General features: G+C 36.7%; 1 long non-coding RNA gene across 1 annotated transcript; it reads right to left on the bottom strand.

Moving 5' to 3' along the window:
* Positions 1-237: 237 nt before the first annotated feature.
* Positions 238-17,242, bottom strand: LOC100609453 (uncharacterized). Its single transcript, XR_001709422.3, has 5 exons — positions 16,969-17,242; positions 9,480-9,563; positions 8,352-8,393; positions 2,657-2,730; positions 238-1,530 (listed from the first exon to the last, which is right to left on the bottom strand). It is a non-coding gene; the product is annotated as an uncharacterized LOC100609453 (long non-coding RNA).
* Between the last annotated feature and the right edge of the window lie 3,882 nt (positions 17,243-21,124).

The following is a 21,124-nucleotide window of genomic DNA, read 5'->3' as shown; positions in this document are numbered from 1 at the left end:
TGTATAATTTTAACAAGTTGGATTAAATGGACCAATTCCATTAAAAAATACTATCATAACTCATTAAAAACAAAATAGATAATTTGGATAGCTGTGTAACTATGAAGGAAATTACATTTGTAATTTAAGAATTCTCCTTACCAAGAACTCTCCATACCTCCAAGGATTTCTACCAATTATTTAAAAAAATTAACACAAATTCTACAAGTATCTTTCAGAGAATTAAAGACAAACAAACACTTCACAATTTATTTAAGAAGCTGGCATTACTCTGATACTTAAAAACCAAAACGAAACAAAATCTACAGAAAAATATCCCTATTATACATAGAAACAAAATCCTTAATGAAATATTAACAAAAACAATTCAACTATAACAATTCAAATTCAATTCAAATAACTCACTATATTTGATTATACACTGTAACCAAATAAAGTTTATTACAAGAATGCAAGGCTGGTACAATATTCAAAGATCAATGTAATCTAACATATTAACAAGTTAAAGAAAAATCACATGATAATATCAGTCAATAAGAAAAAGTATTTGACAAAATTTAACATCCATTCATTATATATATTCCAAGAAACATAGAGACAGAGGAGGACTTTCTTAACTTGATAAAGAGCATATAGAAACAATAATAAGAAAAGCTGAAAAAGAAAGAAAGAAAGAAAAAGACAGAAAGACTGTCTTGGGTAAACAGAAGAAACAAAGTAAGGACATCTGCTGGAAGTTTTGGCAAGTACGATAGATGAAGGAGATGAATGCTTATGTATTAGAAAGGTAGGAATAGAACTGTTTCTATTTGCAAATGGTATGACTGTCTCTGTAGAAAATCTCAAGAAATCTACAAAGGGACTCTCAGAACTAAAAAGTGACTTCAATAAGGTCACAGGATACAAGATAAACATAAAAAAATTGTTTTTTACATATTAGCAAAGAATATATGAGAAACAATTAGAAATGCAATATCATTTCAGAATTACTCAAAAAATTAAATGTTTAGGTTCAAATGTAACAAAACAGATACAGAATTTATATAACAAAAACTACAATGTTTTTATTGAAGAAGAAATGTTGAGGAAATCAAAGAAGGCTTAAATAAATGGAAAGATACACCATGTTCCAGATTTGGTCTCAAGAGGTGTAAATATATCAGTTCTTCCTGAATTGTTACACAAGTTTAATGTAATTTCCATCAAAATTAGATGAAGATTATATTATAAAATTATATATAATAAGGTTATATATATATAGATATATACAATTATATATACATATATACACATATATATGTATGTATCTCGCACATACAAGATGATTACGGAAAGGCAAAGTAAAATAGCCAACAGCCTGGGCATCATGGAAAAACCCCGTCTCTACTAAAAATACAAAAATTGGTGCATGCCTGTAGTTCCAGCTACTGGGGAGGCTGAGGTAGGAGAATCACCTGAACCCAGAAGGCAGAGGTTGCAGTGAGCCAATATCATGCCAGTGCACTCCAGCTTGGGTGACAGAGTGAGATCCTGTTCCAGAAAGAGGAAAATAGCCAAAGCAAATTTTTAAAATAAAAAAAGTGGAAGGAATCAGTCTACTTGACTTCAAGACTTACTATTTAGCTACAGTAATAAAGACTGGTGATACTGGTGGAGAAACAGACATAGACATCAAAGAAACAGAATACAGCACCCAGAAAGAGACCCACATAAATATACCCAACTGATCTTTGACAAAGATCCCAAAGCAATTCAATGGAGTAACAGCAGCTTTTCAACAAATGATGCTGGAGCAGTGAGATGTTCACAAGCAAAAAAAGAATGTTAATCTGTCTCACCTCTTATTCAAAAATTAACTCAAAATAGATCACATATTTAAAAGTACAACAAAACTATAAAACTTTTAGAAAAAATATAGGAGAAAATCTTCAGCATTTTAGGCTGGCAAAGGGATCTTAAGCTTGATACCAAAAGCACACTTCAGAAAGAAATAAACTGATACACTGGAATTTACCAAAATTAAAACTTTTGCTCCGTTAAAAGTGTGAAAACCCAGACTAATCACTGAGACAAAGTTTTGAAAATCACAAATCTAACAAAAGAATAAAGTCTACAATATAAAAAGAATTCTCAAAACTCAATAGTAATAAAAAAATCCAATTAGAAAATGGAAAAAAAAGTAAATGAAGAACCATCCTATTCAAGAGGACATACAGATGACATATAAGCTCATCAATAAATACTCAGTATCATAAGCCAGGTGCAGTGGCTTATGCCTGTAATCCCAGCACTTTGGGAGGCCAAGGCGGGTGGATCACTTGAGGCCAGGAACTCAAGACTAGCCTGGCCAACATGGTGAAACCCCACCTCTAGTAAAAATAAAAATTAGCCAGGTGTGGTGATGTGTGCCTGTGGTCCCAAAAAGAATTGCTTGAACCCGGGAGCAGAGGTTGCAGTGAGCCCAGATTACATCACTGCACTCCAGCCTCAATGACAGAGAGAGAGACCGTCTCAAAAAAAAAAAAAAATTCAATACTATTAGCCAGTAGGAAAATGCACATTGAAACTACAGTGAGTTGTCAATACACAGCTATCAAATTGCTTTTTAAAGAAAGATGGTAACATGAGATGATAGTGAGTATGCAGAGAAACTTACCACTTGTATATTGCTGGTGGAAACGTAAAATGGTACAAATACTCTGGAGAACAGTTTGGCAGTTTCTTGAAAAACTAAACATGGAACATCATAGAACTTAGCAATTGCATTATTGAGCATTTATGAATATTTATCTTTACACAATATCTTGTACACAAATGATTATGGCAGTCTTATCCATACTAACTAAAACCTGGAACTAACCTAGGTTAGTAACTAACCTTCAATGAGCGAATGGTTAAACTAACTGTGGCACATCCATACTCAGTAATACTACTCAGTAATAAAACGAAATGAACTATTGATCCCCACAACAACCTGAATGAATCTCCAGTGAATTATGCTTAGTGAAAAAAGGCAAAAGAAATGGTTACATGCTGTTTAATTTCATTTATAATAGAACATTCTTGAAATTAAAAAATATATCAAAAATGGTGAACAAGGTAGTTAAGGGATGGGAGAGCAAAGATGGGAGGAAAATAGGTCTGGCTATAAAAGGGAAACAAGGAATCCTGGAGATGAAATGTTCTACATATTGACTGTATCAATGCCAATAACCTGGTTTGGATATTGCAGTATAGTTTTGCAACATGTTGCCTTTGGGGGAAACTGAGTAAAGGGTATGCAGGATCTCTATGTATTATTTTTTATAAATGCATGTGAAATTCCAATTATCTCAAATTAAATGTTTAGTTTTAAAATAAGGGTAAAAAGAAGGGGAAAAGTAAGAAGATTTCTTGTTTACTGGCTATTGTACTTGATTTTCATATGTGTGGATTACACATGAACAAAAATACTATGACAAATATTTGTGCTCATGTTTCTTGAGAATTCATGGTATTTGTTAGCTCTCCTTGTTGACTTACATTATTTTTATTACAATGTTAGTTAAATAAGTGCAAACATAAAAGAAGTGTCTAAACTCATTTACTTATAGCTTATACGAAGCTATAAAGTCAAAAGAATGTATAAATTAAATGCTAACAAAACTAAACAAACAATAAAATCCAGACTAACAGCATTAGTTTACTATGACAAATGATGTTATTTTGTTAACCCTAAATCATTGATTACAATGTGAATATAGCTCTGATGGCCCTAATGCAATTTATTTTACTTTATTTTAGGGCACTCTTACTTCCATGCACTGCACGGTAATTCAGTTTTTCCACCATTTCTCTCATTTGCACCTAGCGTACAACCCCTGTTCATATAGTGTGTCTTAGTCTTACTTAATCTTGTTTCATGTTGAAGTCATCATTTATGTATTATTTTTGCCTCTGTTTGCTTTTTCTTAAGCAAGCATGAATATTTAGGTAAGTAATTATTTTGTGCCAGCACTATCATAAATATATGTTTTAGCAGACTCTGAAATTATAGAGAGGCCTTTAGACATCTGAGAAATCATATATGGTCCCCCAGATTTTTGGACCTCCTATTTAGGAAACATTGTGCTTCAGCTAACTCAAATGGACCTTACAGAATACTTGCAACTTTTAATTAGCTTCAGATTTTTCTATCTAGTCAAAAGATGATACAATTTTACTGCTAAAGAAAAAAGAGGGGAAAAAACCCATAAAATGTGAGTCAGTAAAGCTCACTAAACTACACATATTATCAGCCAAAATGTGTAATGAATAAAGCATCATAAAACTCTAAAAAAAGAAAATCATTTACTTTGTTACACATGCCATATTTTCTTTCAATATTTATCTATTTATATCACTGTAGGCTACAAAACTACTGAGAGAAAAGTGTGTTTCAAAGCTGAAATAAATATCATTCTATGTAATTTAAAAATATAAAATAAAGATTCTCCTGAACCTTCTTATGTCTTGTTGCAGGGGATTCAATTATGAAGTAATTATTTTGATGTTCACAAAGTTTGAAAGAAGTTTCTTCTCTATACTTAGAAGTTTTCTCCAATGGAAGTTAGAAAAACTACAATTTTATTGTACTAGGCTACAATATGTTGAGTTAATAGAAATTTCTCACTTACATTTGTTTTAATCTTTGGCAGGAATCTTCTGGAAATCTGTACAGGCTAATATTGTTAAGTATAATTGTAGGCCATTGCAGTGAAATGGTAAATAACAGCAGGTGCATTTGAGTTTTTGTCTTTTGTGGTTTTTCTTATTAGTTTTATTATGCAGTTTTCTTGTATAAAAAGACACTTAAATAATGTTCACTGCAAATAAGAAAGAAAACAGCTACTCATGAAAAATAAAGACTTCATAATTTGTCCCTTGATACTAAGATACTAAGAACGGGGTATCTTAAACACATCTCTATCTAAATTTACTTGCTGGACATTCACATTCATGCCACATAGCATTGTCATTTTAGAGTAGAAATATGTTTTTTCCATTTACTGTGTATTTTTATTTTTATTTTTCCTTCTCCTTCCTCTTGTATTCCTTCTTTTTCTTTGGCAATTCGGTGTATTTTGTATTTTCACATGGGTAATTCTGAAAATGTTCACAATGTGTTTGAAAACCAATTCTGTGGGACCCAGTGACTAATTTTGGATACTACAACAGCAATTTGAGTAATTCTTATCATAAATTGGTGTATAGACTAAATTTCATTTTCATTGTAAATATTTAGAACACTAATATCAAGAAACATATTATTATAAAGAGAAGAAGATGGATATAAAAAAGGATATAAAAAAGCTTCGAGGCAAAGAGTAGCTAAGCATGCTTATAAACAAAATTAAATCAAATAGAAAACTGTATCATTCTCCTGATGAACAAAGTTGAACATGAAAAAAGAAGTTACAAAGCTGATATATGGCCATAATGTATAATGCTTTTAAGACTTGGTAAGGAGATTTCATTTTATTCTAAATTATGATGTGAATCTATTTAAAGACAAATTAGTGACATATTGAAAATTCTTTTTTATTTCAGCAGCAAAAAAGTAGAAGGCAGTAAAAACTGGCAACATCCACTAGAAGACTACTGTAATAATCTGAGTAAGAAATGATGTTGACTTGAGCTAGAGTACTGGTAGAGGAGAAGAGAAGATATGGGTAGATTTAAAATATTTTCAAATATGTATGGAAATGTACATTAGTTACCACAGGTAGGATGTGGAAGGTATGAAACCAAGGATGATGATGGTGGTGATGATGATAATGATGATGAATGATGAGGATGATAGATAGTTCTTATTGTGTATTTTCTGTAAGTAAATCACCATGCAAAACACTTAACCAAGTCACTAATTTAGTCCTTGCAATAACCTCAACATATAGGTTTTACTAGCATTATCTCCATTTTACAAGTGGCTATGGACTGTTTGTGTCCCCCTAAAAGGTTTATGCTGAAGCTCTAATATCCAATGTGAGAGTATTAGGAGGTGAAGCCTTTGGGAGGTGATTAGGTCATCAATGTAGAATTCTCAAGAATGGAATAGTGCCCTTATAAGAACAGACACAGGAAAGGCACGTCTCTCCAGCATGTGAAGAAACAGCAAAGAGATAACCATCTGCAAACCAGAAAGTGGTCATATTAATGCCCTGCTCTTCAATTCCCAGCCTCCAGAACTGTGAGAAATAAATTTCTGTTAAGTCACCTGGTCTATGGCTTTTTCTTAAAGCAGCCTGAACTAAGAAACAAGTGATGAAAATGTGACACAGAGAGGTACAAAAAGTTGTCCAAGGTCACTTAGCACAATATTGCAGGGCCAAGATTTGAACAATAGAGGCCATGTTCCTGGTCATTGTATCTTACTGATATGTAAGTTTTCTGGCTTGAACAACTAAGTGGATGGTAAAGTCATTTAGAATAAAGCAGAAATCAAGGAGTTAAGGTAGAGATGAAGTGTTGAATGAAGAGCCTAATTTTGAACATAAGTATGGTTTGAGATGCAGAGGAGAATTGGGATCTCAAGATAAGCATATGATTCTAATGTTTATTTCTCAGTATATACATGATATTTAAAGCCATAAGAATGTGTGATGCCACATTCTTATGGGCATCACAGGATAGATATACAAACATAGCGATGGACAAATAGTCATTACTAAAATTGAAACACATGTTCGTTTAGAGGTAAGGTGTTTAAAAGAAAAAAGAACATTATGAAAAAGCTTAGATAGAAAGATCTGCAACATAGATGGAAAATTGAGACACGGATTCATCAGAAGGCCAAGGGAAGACTGTTTTAAAAAATAGGGATTGTTTAATAACATCGAATGCTGACACATAATAGGAGGATGCAGAAATACACAAGGAATTTGGCAACGTAACAGAAAAATGGAAGAAATACCCTGTAGCAACAAGGTCGAAGAGAGAATAGGAGATGATCACATCGGGGCTTCCTTATTTCCTTCTAGTATAACTCTCTCCTGGTAGCAGATAAACCGGTGACCGTATGGACTAGGGGACCAGTAGAATTAAAGCAAATATTTTTTACTTTTCATATGAAGATAGAAAAAATATGTATACTGATATGATAAAGAAAGAAGAGAACAGGCAGTGACAACTATACCAATTATTATTCATTCATCCTAAACACTGTGCTTTGCATTTTGACAGGTGACTCCAAAACATTCCAGCTCCAGTCCCCACATCAAGGCTGTGAGGTGAATATTATACTATTATGTTTTACAGATGGAAATCCTGAGATTGGGCTTGGATAATTCACAGGCCGATGGTCACTCAGCAAGTGAGGAATGGATGCATACTGATGATGTAAATGAATTCAGAACCAGTGTCAAACAATGGTAGGCCTCTCTCCACTTCTAATCTCTTCTTTGGCTTTCTATTTTCTCATTGATTTGAAGAGGCTTCTATAGAATGCCAAATATTTGCTAACCACAAGTTTTCTGCCAAGTCAAAATTCCATTTGCTGCCAAACAAAAATCTGGCCCAGAGATAATAAACATGAAGATATATGATAGACTACAGCTTTTGAGTGACTGCTTTATAAAAATGCTGTGTATGTATAGCTATAACTAAATTTTCCAGATCTGGCCTCAATTGCACATGAGAAGTTCTTAATGTCCAGTCTGTTGAGTTCTGCTGGAATGAAAACCATCTTTCTATTTTCTTCCCAACCTCTACATTCAGAGTTTTAGAATAAAGAGCTTCCTAAGTATAAGGAATGCCAATATCACTTTATGTGCCTGTATGCATAACACACACACACACACACACACAATCTTAAATAATTTTCATTCTTGACTGTTACCATGCGGCACACAGCTATTTTGAAAGGTTATTTTATAGAGCTGGCAAAGAAGAAATGATGAAACAAACAAAAATACTACTAATGTAATTTTTTATAAAAACAAAAAGCTTTTAAGGAATCCTCATTTTATTGGCTTTCAAAATTAAAAAGTTGTCTCTTTCCTAATTTTATAACTAGGCACTTTTTAATGCATTAGTCCATGACAAGAAAATTATACTTCTACTATTATATATATTTTTTTAAAAACCGTAGGATTCTTCCAGCCCTGTTTGCTTTCAATAAGCTAGTTTTGCTTTGTGTAATGCAGATTTTACGTGGCCCTACATAAATAACTGAGGGGAAAGGAGGCAAAGGATCCTTCTTTGTTTCTCTATTACATGAATCATCAGAAACAAGAGGAAGGGCATGAGTAGATTGCACGTATACAGCTCTGCCTTTGTAGGCAGCTTTTGTAAGGTTCTATTTGAAGAAGTAAGAAATCCAGTGACAGAGGTACCTTTCAGATGCTGCTGCCTTGATGAAATGTCAAAGACACCATCTATTCTGGAAAGAAAGTAGATTTCTCATGGCAAAGATATCAAGATCAATTTCTATAGTGCCAAGTATGGTTGTGAGTCATTCTTACAGGAGCTGCTGAAGACATTCAAACCTTTGAAGGCAATTCACCGTTTACCCCCACTCTCCTCTTAGAGGCAGTGGGACTCTCACTTGATTTATATTAGAAGCCCAAAGGAGCCCAATCTTCCTCACTGAACAAATAAGAAATCAAACATGTTCACATTCTTGTGGGTTGAGGATAAACTTATACTTTAATATTGGATACCAATATTACTCACTGAACAAAATAATAAATTAAGTATTTTCACACTCTTGTGGGGTTGAGGATCAACTTATACCTTGATTCTGAGGTTTATTTTTATATTAAGGAAGGGTTTAAACTCAGATTTTTGGGAAGACCATAGAATAATCATGTTGATGGCTTAATATTATTAATATTAATAACAAAGAGATGTACTTCAACTGTACAGCTGTACACAGTCCTTAATTTATTTATTCATCAAATCTGAAATGGTTCTCTTTCTTCAACACCCAAATTAAAGTAATGGGACCCAGCAGCAGTTGGATTTATTTATTATATATCTATATTCGACTATAAATTACCTCCAGAGTAGATTTAAGAAATCCTCTTGGCCGGGCGCAGTGGCTCACACCTGTAATCCCAGCACTTTGGGAGGCCGAGGTGGGCAGATCACCTGAGGTCAGGAGTTCAAGACCAGCCTGGCCAACATGGTGAAACCCTGTCTCTACTAAAAATACAAAAAGTAGCTGGGCATAGTGGTGTGTACCTGCAATCCCAGTTACTTGTGAGGCTGAGGCAGGACAATTGCTTGAATCCAGGAAGCAGAGGTTGCAGTGGCCAAGATCGTGCCACTGCGCTACAGCCTGGGTGACAAAGTGAGACTCTGTCTCAAAAAAAAAAAAAAAAAAAAAAGAAAAAAAAGGAAAAGAAATTCTTGCTACTATAGACTTGTGGAAGAGTAGTTCAAATGACAAATTTAATTCTACAAATATCACTTCTTTGAATATTTAACCAGGAGATTATTTTGTATAGTTTAACACTTACCTGCCTTATCGGCATACAGTAATTGTTTCTTGTACATATTCCCTTCTATTTTCCATAAAGAGTGAGAGTTTCTGCAACTGTATTCTGAAAGTATTGACAGAGCTGTTGTTAATTAACTCATTTCTTTACCTTCTCCCTCTAAAATTATTGGTTCGTAGGGATATTTTAAAAAGCATAACAAAATCCTGCTGCCAGTGAATATTCAGCACTATAATTCATTTAATTCTTTAACTCACATTTTAATAGAATCTGTAATGACTTGTTGAGCAAAGAACTGGTGGATTTGGCTTGGAAAAAGCAATGACCCTCATTCCCTGCCTTGTCTTCTATCTGTTCATGCAAGTTTTATGACAAAGTGGAAGCCTGGTATATTTAATGTGCTCTCAAAGACATATTCTTTGTCCTTTTTTAGGTCTTTTCAAGATTTAATATTCCCTTTGTGTAGAAATTAAAGCTGGCTGAGATGAAGTAGAAGCAGAGCTATATCTCCAGAATTTTATATCCTACATAGAGTTCTAAAGGTACATTTAACAACTCCCCTAGTTCAAACCACACCAGTTTTTTAGCCTCCAAATGCATTTCTACTGGCTGCTGACAAGAAAGATGTTTGATGGGTTAGTTAACTCTCCTCCCATTTTCATTCCTTGTAAGTATGCAAAGCCCCTGAGGGTAAAAAAATACCTAAGACATTTACATGTGCATGATCATGACATAAAAAGTGATGAAACAGAGAAAAAGATTTTATTTCTTGGAAAAGTAAATGATTCAGTGCTAATACAGTTAGAAATGGTACATAACTTATTACAGATGTTTAAAATGCAAGCAATTCAAGAGGACATCTCTAAAAAAGAAACACTACAAGAATTTATCAGAATTTCATACTGTTTGATTTATTTTAACTGGGACTTACTATTATTCTAATTATAAAAAGAAAACAAAATGAAATATTATTTGAACACACACACACACACACACATCAAAACACCTATTTCTAGGTGGTAGAGATCATTTGTAATGAAGTTATTTAAATAAAACTGACTTGCTGCAAGCCTAGTGTAGGAAAAATGTTTAGGGACAATGATTTTGGCAGGAAAGTAATACACACTTTGGTTTTGAGATGCATTCACACATTCATACCACCAGAAAGCTGTCAGTAAATTGCCTCCTTGCAGGCAATAGACTTTTCTGCAGAGTGAAGTTTTAATGCTAATACACAGACAAGAACCCTCAGTAACTCCACTCTTTATAATATTTATGTCAGTAATGACATATTTTTGACAATTCCTTGAATTATATCTTAAATACATCTCAGGAACAAATTCCCAATGACCTTAGGATACAAATATTTATACGGTTCTCAGAAGAAATTTCTAACTTTGATTCATGTCCTGAAGCGTGACAATCAATACTCATATTCTCTGAGACTTCATGCTTCTGTCAAATGGGCAGTTAACTTTGTAGATCTGACGGTGAGTTTCAAATAAACTAGAATATGAAAGTGACAGACTGTAATCTGCATCCTTTAAAAGAATCTAACATATTAACAGGGAAAGCCCATGACCTCTGGTGCTCAGGCATGCCATCTCTTCATTCTAGTGAGGATTTGATGTCCACACAGTGTTCAATTTGTCTGTCTGTACTTGGTAGACAGAACCAGGTGCCAATTTGTTACACTTTCCGTGGGCTGGGTGATAGCAATCAACATCTTGGTTTGAATTTTAGTGGCTAAATCTTGCTTTGTAGATATTCTTACAAGCAATTTGTAAAACCCATGCTACCATGGCAGAATCTATTTTCAAGGAGACAGGTGTTAAATGGACCTTTGTTTATTTGTCCACCGCAGCTTTTCTGCGCATGGCTTCCTTTCTGTCGAGAATGCCTCCCTGACACTCTTCCCCACCCGTCAAATTCTCCTCTAAAAATTTCAAAATCCAGTGGAAAAAGTCACTTCTGAGAACCTTCCTTGACACTCCCAGGCAGTCAGCTGTTGCCTATCTTCTATGATTTCTCTTCTTTGCACACACTTCTATTTTAGCACTAGCCATATTTGCCGAAATATAGGAGCAAGAGCAAATGCTTTGGCGTTAGAGAGAATTTGATCTGAATTCCATCTCACCCATCTACTAGGCTGGCTGGCTGCTTTTCTGACCACATTTTTTTTAACCTCTCAGCCTCAGTTTTTTTTTATTTTAAGATGGGAAAAATGAGATTTATCTCCATAGCATTATTTTGGTATTGGCTAGTTTTCTTTTTTAAAAAAAATTATATTTGGGTCCACCACATTACTAAATATCCATTAGAAAACTGAACGCATCCTTCTTTTATCTCTTGTAGTCTCACTATATGACAAGCATTCTTCTAGTTGCTAGGAACATGCAGCAACTAAACCACCCAGAGCTCTTGATCTCCTGATACTTTTTATTATTATTTTTTGAGACAGAGTTTCACTCTTGTTGCCTGGGCTGGAGTGCAATGGCACGATCTGGGCTCACCGCAACCTCTGCCTCCTGGGTTCAAGTGATTCTCCTGCCTCAGCGTCCAGAGTAGCGGAGATTACAGGCATATGCCACCATGCTAGGCTAATTTGTATTTTCAGTAGTGACAGGGTTTCTCCATGTTGGTCAGGCTGGTCTTGAACTCCCGACTTCAGGTGATCCACCCGCCTCGGCCTCCCAAAGTGCTGGGATTACAAGCGTGAGCCACCGCGTCTAGCCAACCTCCTGGTACTTTCATTTCAGACAATATTAGAGATAATTATTTAGCAAATAAATATGCACTATAGGTTAAAATGATAAGTATGCTGAAGAAAATACTGTAGGCTAATAGGATGTAGAGAACTTTCAGTCATGAGTTTGAAGAACAATTGAATTCTAAGGTGGTAAAGCTGGCTTCCTACATTTGATCTGAGACCTAAGGAACTAAAAGGCTATTGGAAAAATATGGAGAAATAACTTTTTCAGGAAGAGGGTAGAGCAAGTGCAAAGGTCCGGAGTGGGAAGGTCTTTGGAAGTGTTTGGGGAGTAGAGACAAAGCCAGTGAACTGCAGTCCAATAAGGTAGTGAAAGTGTGTTTAGAGGTGAAGCGTTTTTAGAAGAAGGCAGGGATCGGGCCATGGGGGCCTTGCCTAAAGCAGGAGCCACTTAGGAACTTGAGCACAGAGTAGAATCCAGAGACACCAGACCTTGTTCCATTGACTTGTGAAATGTTCCACATTATCAGGATTTGGTTTGTGAACTGAAAATTTTATCTTGCAATTCTAGTAGTGATCTATTGTTTTCTAAAGAGGAAACGGTTGGCAAAGAAGGAAACTCACTCATCAGTTGTCTTTGCTGTGGAGTTTATATTCACAGCACCATCCTGGTGGGATGCTCAGGCAGGGCTTAGGACTCAAAAGGAAGCCATGTGCAGAAAAGCCTGCCCACTAAGTGACCTTGCGCAAATAACTAGACCTCTCCAAATCTCAGTTCCTTCATTTGGAAGAGGGAAGTAATAATAGACTCCTGTAGTCACCCAATTTGGCTTAGCCATGATTATTTGTTTTTTATACCTGATAAAATTGTTATAAATGAAAGTGTGATTGTTTCCTGGCAGAAAAGGATAAATCATTCTTCTATTCTTCACTTAGGCATCACCTCTGATCCCAACTACCTCTTGGGCAATTCTATTACATTCTGCGCAAACACTTACCCTGGAGCTTATTATCATACTGTACTTGCCTATATGTGTATCATTTTCCTAGCCATTGCATAGCAAGACAGCTAATTCCATGTGATTAGGGACCTTCTTTTATTCATTATTGTATTTCCTGTATCTAAAACAGAATCTGGTTTGTATCACGCATATAATTATTATTTGTTAAATTGCCTCCTGAATGTGGAAAAAATGATTAAGCTTGCTTATTATCCCCTCACAAAACACAATTAGGGTTGATGTTGGAGGTGGTTAGATTTGGAATTAATATAGAGAAATTCAATCTCACCATCGAAGTTGTTCCCAGGTAAAATCAGTGGCCTCCATAGGGAGTGTGTGTTCAGGATTGCATCAGGTGACTGCTTGGCAGGGATATTCTAGAGATGATATGAGCATCACGTAGATATTTTGAGAGACTTTCTTATAGGTTGCTTCCAACCTTGGGATTCTTTAATTCAAGTCTTTTCATGGCAGCATGAACAAATTAAAGACTGGATTTAGAATATGGGAATAGCATGATATGTGAGAATGGCAAATTAATGCCATATTTCATGATTTACAAAGCAAAATTATTTCCTATAATTTTCTGCCATGTGATATCTTATAGTCTCTCAGAAAACTGTTTTGGATAACATTTCAAGCCTTCTCCCACTCAGTTTCTGGTGGTGTTCTCTGTGTGTGAGTACTTGGCAAAACTTGTTTAATAAGTGCTATATTTCAATTTGCCTGATAATAAACGAGTCAAAGAGGAGTACAGATAACTGCATTTCCATTGACCATTTTAGCAACAGAAAACAGCAAATGCCTATTGACTGACAGACAGTTACAGAGCAAGCCAGTGACAAGATGATTGAAATATCTGCCTTTATCCTTCCAGCTCCTTGTTCCATCAAATAAATGAAACTATGCTTTATTGATGCTGTGTTTATATTTGGGAAAGCACGCACATGAACACTGCCTGATGTTGGATTTTGCAAATATTATTAGAAAATAACCAGCTGTGTTTGGACCTGATGAAGCTATTTATTATTTTAAATACTTGGAAGGAAGGAGGGATGCCCGTATGCTTTGTCTACGTGGTGTGATCTCACTAAAAGACATGATGTGTATATATCAAAACTCAGTAAAAGAGGGAAATTCCTTCAAGCTTCAAATGTTGACGAACCCTTTTGCTTATTTCTAATAGTATTCCATTCAGTTCACACAGCCTAAATTATTTCTGAAACATTACCTCAGCAGAGCTTGTTAATACATTCTTTTATGTCTGCCCGCCTTTTAAACACTCAGTTTACACTTACTTTTCCCTGGCTAACTTCAGGCAGCAGACAGGAAAACTTTATCCTAAAAAGTAGTAAAATGAATCTCAATGTTTAAGCAATTAACTGATATACAAAGTATATTTATATAAGGCCATGTTTAAGACACTCTGTCTAAGGTATTACAGACATAATTTTCTTGTAATTAAAATTTCTTTCTTTCATTAGCTTACCTGGCTAGCACTATATATGAAAACTTATTTACAGAGAGGCAGCAAATTACATTCATTTTCTGCTCTTTTCTTTATTGCTGCTAACGCATTATATAGGGCCCAGGATACTGCTGTAGTTTAGCTTCCTGTCCCTGTTCTTAACTTTTTTTTCCTCATCACTTGCCATGTTTTATTGGTGAACAAGTATAACAAAATGTGGAATACACATTTCAGTTCTCTGAAGACATTTTCAAGATTTGTCTAATTACTCTCTTTCTTCATAATGGTAAATAAATTATTTATCTTACTGCAAAAGTTCATTTTAATGAGGCATTTAATAGAATATTTTCATAAGACCTGGACACAGTAGCTGTCACAAAAAATAACTGGATAGGAAATAGTGGAAACTAATCTTTCTTCTGCATTTATTTGCATTAAGTACTTACATAGGTGTTATTTAATCTTCAGAACAGCTCTAGGAAGAAGATGTTGTACATAACTTAACACATTAAGAAGAAAATTGAAGAAGTGAAGGAACTTGTCCAATCACATGCATCTAGCCAGTTTCAGCAGTGAGGTTTCTGTCTAGTTTGCTGTGCCTTAAAATGTTTGCGCTCCGTGGTACTTTATGCTGTTCTTTTCTTCTGTAGGAATTAGGGCCTAACCCATTTTTGACTGAGGCAGTTCAAGTTAAACGTGATATGGAGAAATTACCTCTACAGCCATATAAAAAATAGCAGGAAAAAATGTCATTTAGAGGAATCTTTATGGAAAAATGAGAAGCAAACTGCTTCTTTATGAAAGAGAACTTTGAAAATCAATTAAAATGAAAACTAACGCAATTAATTTCCTTTAGGACTTAAAAAATCAGCTTGAAATAAATGGATTCAGTTAAAACCACTGGAAACTAGTTATTGATTCTGTTATTATTATTTATATTAATTGTTGGGATAAATAGAGATATGTCATTGATTATCACTGCCATGAAAACTGAGATTTGAATCTACCACAAGAGTTCTCATCTCCTGATTTAAAAGAACTTTTCATATCTGTATCTTTTAAAATATCAAAAATAAATCTTCAATATTTTTGTTCATTTATAAAGCTACATCATAGGTTTTAAGAATATTAAAACTTCATACAAACAAAGGATTTCAATGAAAAATATGACGCATGAGGAAGTTTATTCGGAAAGATGACATTGAGTTTTTAGCCCTTTAATGTACATAGGGTTAAACTATAAAAGTGCTGAGATAAATCTTTGCATGTGCTACAAGGTATAATAATTATGACTGGCTTAAACTATAGACTCATTTGATGTGATCAAGTGATGCCCACATCTTATAATTGAGGGACATTATTTGCCAAAACCCGCTTCCCAAAATGTGCTCCATAATGCACCTGAAGTACCTTCATTATCATAACATGACTTTATGTTTAGCATTACCCTCTTTTCTGGAGTCTTCTTTTAAAATGTTGATATTTCAACAATTAGATAACCTCCCTTCTTGACAGGATATTCCTGACCAATATAGGAAGAAAATAAATTATTTTGTTATGAAAGACAGAAGACACCAATAGCAAACTGCATACTCTACCACTGTATTTAGAATCAGTCTCAAATTTAGCTGGACTTCACATTCATGGATTCAGCTTTACAGGTTATGTAATATTTTGAAATATAAATTCACATTGGAAGACTTGTCATGAATAGACCAAGAATCCTTAATTCAAAGCATCATTTAGAAATGTTAATTTTTGTCAATCAATACTAAATAATCTTCTGGGGTTTCCCTCAGTGATATCCTAACACTCAGTGGATGTCATTTTTATTTTATTTTTAATATCAATATCATCTATATTCCTCTTTTTTTGGTTCTATTCAACAAACTTTTACTGATCACCTACTATAAGCCAGGTTATCTCTAGATACTTGGATTACAAATATAGATATGTTGTTTCTTCCACCTTGAAGAATTTCAATTTTCTAAGAGGGGGCAATCAGGGGACACGAAATTACATAGACTTCCTAAATGACCATACTTTAAGAGTAAGAGGCACAAAACAAACAAACCAACCACCACCAACAACAAAAAACAAAAACAAAAACAAAAACCCATAATTTATAAAGGGTATAGTATTTGGGGAGGGGGGTGAAATTGACACTAAAACTTTCTATGTAAACGGAAAAATGTTGTTTTTAAAACTGTTTTGAAATAGTTTCTGTCTCTTCAGAGGTCGATTTATCTTGGGCAAGCAATAAATACTTTTGCTCTCGGAAAACAGCCAAAACTTATTTTCTTATTATTTGAGTAGAAAACAAGTACTCACCATTGTGGCCATGGAAGACATAAGCAGGCCAAAGGCATCATTCACCTAAGTAGAGATGAGAGGTGACAGCATGCTGTCAGTCCTCACAGCCCTCACTCGCTCTTGGCGCCTCCTTGGCCTTGGCGCCCACTCTGGCCACGCTTGAGGAGCCCTTCAGCCCGCCGCTGCACTGTGGGAGCCCCTTCCTGGGATGGCCGAGACCGGAGCCGGCTCCCTCAGCCTGCAGGGAGGTGTGGAGGGAGAGGCACGGGCGGGAACCGGGGCTGTGTGCTGCGCTTGCGGGCCAGCTAGAGTTCCGGGTGGGCATGGGCTTGGCTGGCCGCGCACTCGGAGCGGCCAGCTGGCCCTGCCGGCCCCTGGTAGTGAGGGTCTTAGCATCCTGGCCAGCAGCTGTGGAGGGTGCGCCGGTTCCCCCAGCAATGCTGGTCCACCGGCGCTGCGCTCGATTTCTCGCCGGGCCTTAGCTGCTCCCCCGCGGGGCAGGGCTTGGGACCTGCAGCCTGCCATGCCTGAGTCTCCCCGCCCCCACGCCGTGGGCTCCTGCGCGGCCTGAGTCTCCCGGACGAACGCCGCCCCCTGCTCCATGGCGCCCGGTCCCATCGACCATCCAAGGGCTGAGGAGTGCGGGCTCACGGAGCGGGACTGGTAAGCAGCTCCACCTGGGGCCCCAGTGGGAGATCCACTAGGTGAAGCCAGCTGGGCTCCTGAGTCAAGTGGAGACTTGAGAATCTTTATGTCTAGTTAAGGGATTGTGAATACACCAATTGGCACTCTGTATCTAGCTCAAGGTTTGTAAATGCACCAATCAGCACTTTGTGTCTAGCTGAGGGTTTGTAAATACACCAGTCAGCACTCTGTATCTAGCTAATCTAGTGGGGACGTGGAGAACTTTTGTGTCTAGCTCGGGGATTGTAAATGCACCAATCAGCACCCTGACAAAACGGACCAATCAGCTCTCTGTAAAACAGACCAATCGGCTCTCTGTAAAATGGACCAATCAGCAGGATGTGGATGTGGCCAGATAAGAGAATAAAAGCAGGCTGCCTGAACTAGCAGTGGCAACCGGTGGGGTCCCCTTTCGCATTGTGGGAGCGTTGTTCTCTCACTGTGCAATAAATCTTGCTGCTGCTCACTCTTTGGGTCCACGCTGCCTTTATGAGCTGGAACACTCACTGCGAAGGTCTGCATTTTGACTCCTGAAGCCACCGAGACCACAAACCCACCGGGAGAAAGGAACAACTCCAGACGCGCCGTCTTAAGAGTTGTAACACACACTGGGAAGGGGTGCAGCTTCACTCCTGAGCCGGGGAGACCACGAACCCACCAGAAGGAAGAAACTCCGAACACATCCGAACTTCAGAAGGAACAAACTCTGGACACGCCGTCTTTAAGAACTGTAACACTCACCGCAAGGGTCGTGGCTTCACTCTTGAAGTCAGACCAAGAACCAACCAATTCCAGACACAGAGATATGTTTGCCATACAAATTATTGTTCTGCCAGGTAAATGAAGTTGCATGTATCTTTCAATATAAAATAAGTGCAAATTTTATATGCCTGTTTGGGAAAAATAGTACCTTTGTTTGATTTAAAACACTTTTCTTCTGTTTTTAAATTTTAGATTTTTCTAATGGAGTTGTATATAGCTGTTTTTGAGCAGCTGTTTGTAAATGAAAAGCTGTGATGGAAGAATCTTAGGAAAGTGATGAAGGCTGTTCTTTATTTCAACCCTAAAGAGACTATGAAAAGGAACTAGACTGAGCAAACACTAAACTTGGATTATTGTGTTGTGATGTGATTGTGTCCTTTAGGCCAAAGGCAAATACCCCAACAATATGATTGGGAGCTGGGTTTCTCCTGAAGGGAATGGCATTTCCTACAATCAATAAACCTGGGAAGAGTCCAAAGATGGGACAGGAAATAAGGAATTGAAACACGCGGCCTGGATTTTTAAACTTCATAGGGGACAGACTCTTTTGCTATTATGTCTACTCAAGGTCGAGTAAACACAGGTGTTCACATGATGATGATGCCTTGGTTGCGTGTAAAAAGACTCAGAATTTAAGTAATTCGAGTAACTAATTACTAGGCCATATTAAGAAATGACTGACTTCCAATTGCCAAATGGCTTGTTGTGCCATCATTTGAACAATCCCAGATTGAGTTCCATTAATTGCAATGATAACAGACAAACCACTGTGTTATGCAATTATGAATACAAGGTGATTGTTGTGATGTCTATAAAATGCCTTAATGTGGGGGATAATCTTCTATGTACCACATTGGTGTTGCCAATACATGTTTCTGCCGCAAAACAGACAAGAGACCCAGAGATTCTGTTCCCCAATAAATTGCCACTAGGGGGCAGCAGGAGTTTATTTAATACAAAGTAAAATCAAAAGTATTTTTTTCTTTTCTCTTTTTTTTCTTTTTGAGACAGAGTCTCGCTCTGTTGCCCAGGCTGGAGTGCAATGGCACACTCTCAGCTCACTGCAAGCTCCACCTCCCGGGTTCACGCCATTCTCCTGTCTCAGCCTCCCGAGTAGCTGGGACTACAGGCGCTCGCCACCACGCCCAGCTGATTTTTTGTATTTTTAGTAGAGACGGTGTTTCCCAGTGTTAGCAGAATAATCTCGATCTCTGACCTCGTGATCCTCCCGCTTCGGCCTCCCAAAGTGCTGGGATTACAGGCGTGAGCCACCGCGCCTGGCCTAATCAAAGTATTTTCTAAAGTACCAATGTTCATACTAGCAGTAACAAAATAGAGATGTAGTAATGATTTCTCACTGACTTTTCTCTTTTGCAGCTTGGTTATTAGAAGACTATAAGCAATCAAAATAAGACTAGAAGAAAGTCTTGAAGCACCTTTGACTGTTTTCAAAGAAAGCAGATGGATGATATCTGGATTTGCCTGATGCATCCTAATCTGTACCAAAGAAACTGCATTTCAATGGTTTTGTCTCTTTCTGTGTTACAAGAGCAACCACTCCACTGCTCTTTCATTCAATGTTTCCATACAGACCATGTTCTATGTCATTTTCATAATTTTCAAATGATCGAATCTTCAGTTAAGAGAATTATTTGATCTCAGAGACTTAAATCCCTAATCAATGCAGAAAAAAATTTAATAGGAAAGCTTCAGCATAACTTTCATATATTGTAAGGCACAGAATCCTGTTATTTCTCTTCCTCAATGATTCCAAAATTTCCCTCCCCCTCCTGCTTCTACTGCCTAAATTTAAGTCTGTTATCTCTCCCCTGTGTCATTACAAAAGCCTCCTAATTTGTCTCCCTGCAACTGGTGCCTCCTTCATCTGACTCAAGCTCTCCCTGCAGCTAAAGTTTTTGTTAATGCGACTGGACGAGAGTTCTGTCTACTCTCCCTTAGTCTCGTTTGTGGGTCCTTCGTCCTCTTTCTGACCTCAAAATCTCTATCTTCCATGTAGTCTTACCAATTTATACTCCTTCCCTAAGGGATATCATATTATCCAATGGCTGTAGAGACCAGATTAATGTTTTGGACTCTCTTCAGTCCCTGAGTTGTAACATTCGTTTTCACATTCATTTGAATGTTGAATAAGCATCTCAACTTCACAAGTCCAAAATAGATCTCTTGATTTCTCAAGCTCCCACCAACCAGTGCCTCCGGCCTTCTCCAAATCTATAAATGGCATCATCCTGACTTTGTTATTCATGCTCAGATCATGCCTCTCTCTGCCTGAAAATCCATATCACATTCATTACCAAGTCTTGTCAGTTTTGCCTGCAAAATATTCCCGAGAATCTATCTCTTAATCCTCTGTCAACACCACAACCAATTCTTGCATTGTTCTCACATAGAAGGCAACAATTAACTCCTAACTCACTTCCCTGCTTCCACTCTTGCCCCAGTCAGTCAATTCACACAGAAGATGAATGAGTTTTAAAAAATCAAATTGTGTGACTTCTTTGTCCTATACTCTTTAATTATTTCCTATTGGAAAAATTATGAAATGTAATCTTCTGTCCATGCTCATTAAGACTCTTCATAATATGAACCTATCTCTCTTTCTGACCTTATTTCTTATCACTCTTGTACTTATTCCTTCCACTGTATTCATAGTCATCTTTCCAATCCTTGTACATACAGTACTGTCCCACTTTCAGGCCATTCTACT

This window comes from Pan troglodytes, chromosome 15 (genome assembly GCF_028858775.2).
Source record: "Pan troglodytes isolate AG18354 chromosome 15, NHGRI_mPanTro3-v2.0_pri, whole genome shotgun sequence".
NCBI classification, from domain to species: domain Eukaryota; kingdom Metazoa; phylum Chordata; class Mammalia; order Primates; family Hominidae; genus Pan; species Pan troglodytes.
This window is presented reverse-complemented; position numbering and strand designations above follow the sequence as displayed.